The 1,142-nt window shown below is 69.5% G+C and overlaps 1 protein-coding gene across 8 annotated transcripts in view; it reads left to right on the top strand.

Annotated features, from left to right (window-relative positions):
• UBTF (upstream binding transcription factor) overlaps positions 1-1,142 on the top strand; it is a 16,194-nt gene continuing 15,052 nt past the window's right edge. For 2 of the 8 annotated variants that reach the window (XM_041426467.1, XM_041426472.1), the window contains exon 1: positions 920-1,052. The gene's annotated coding sequence lies outside the window, so the exon portion shown is untranslated. Of the gene's footprint in view, positions 119-259; positions 442-919; positions 1,053-1,142 lie in introns of those variants that run through there. The other 6 variants (XM_041426468.1, XM_041426471.1, XM_041426469.1 and 3 more) reach the window with 6 other exon arrangements.

Here is a 1,142-nt window from a genome sequence, read left to right as displayed (position 1 = left end):
CCCGCCGCCCGGGCTCGCCATTCGCCGCCGCGCCGCTCCGCCGGCGGGGCTGGAGGAGGCGCTTTGTTCCTCCCCGGGCTCCCGCTGCCGCCGCCGCCACCGCCGCGCTCCGGGCTCGGTAAGGCGCTCCGCCGCCGCTCCGACGGGAACGGGGAGGGGGTCGCGCCCACCGGAGCGAATTTTTTTTCCGCGCTGGGGCTCGGGGCGGGGGGCAGCGCCCGGCTCGGCGGCCCCGGTGTGCCCCCCCCTTCTCTCCCTCCTTTTTCCCTTCCCTTCCCTCTCCTCCTCCTCGCTCCCTCCCTCCTTCCCGCTCGCCTTCCCTCCCTCCTCCCCGGTGCCGCAGCTGGATTTCGGGGGCAGGCTTCCAGCGCTGCCCGCTTGTTTTTCCCGAGCCCGGGTGAGTCCCGCGCCGCGGCGGGAGCTGGGCGCCGCGCTCCGCCGGTGCGTGCCGGGGCTCGGCCGACCCCCCCCCGCGCTTCATCTCCCCTTATCCTCGCTCTATCCTCTCTTTATCCCTTTTTTCTCATTATTTTCTTTTTATCTGTATTTTTTTTCCTCCTCCTCTTTTTTTTTTTTTTTTTTCCGCCTTTCACCCCCCTTCCCTTCCTTTCTTCCCTCCGGACCGGGAGCGGGGCTCCAGCCCCCCGCTGGGTGGGTGGGTGCTCGCGGGCTCGAGGAGGGGTCGCGGAGAGAAAAGAGGGGGTTAAGAAAGGGAGGAAAGGAAAGGAAAAAACGAGGAAAGGAAAAGCGAGGAGGGGGCGGCGGTGGGGAAAAAGAGAGGGGGGGAGGATCGGGTAGGAGCCGCTCCCCGGGGGTCGGTGCGGGGAGGTCGCGCTGCCCTCGCCCGGCTCGCTGCAGCTGCCCGGCCGCCCCCAGCCGGGCTCCAACCTCCTCCCTCCTTCTTCCACCACCACCTCCTCCTCCTCCTCCTCCCCCTTAGCAGCCCGGAGAGGTGGGTTTGTCTCGGCTTTATAACCGCGGGTGGAGGGGAAGGAGCGGCGGGCGGAGGCGGGCGCAGCCCGGCCATTGTGTGCCGCGGCGGAGAGCGGCCGGTAACGATGGGGGGATGCGGGGGGGGATGCGGTGAGGGGGGGATGAAGCAGCGCATCGCATCGCTCCGGGGGGCCGGGGGTGCGGAGAGG

This window comes from Onychostruthus taczanowskii, unplaced genomic scaffold (assembly GCF_017590055.1).
Source record: "Onychostruthus taczanowskii isolate IOZ18803 unplaced genomic scaffold, ASM1759005v1 scaffold91, whole genome shotgun sequence".
In the NCBI taxonomy this organism is placed as follows: Eukaryota; Metazoa; Chordata; class Aves; order Passeriformes; family Passeridae; genus Onychostruthus; species Onychostruthus taczanowskii.
This window is presented reverse-complemented; position numbering and strand designations above follow the sequence as displayed.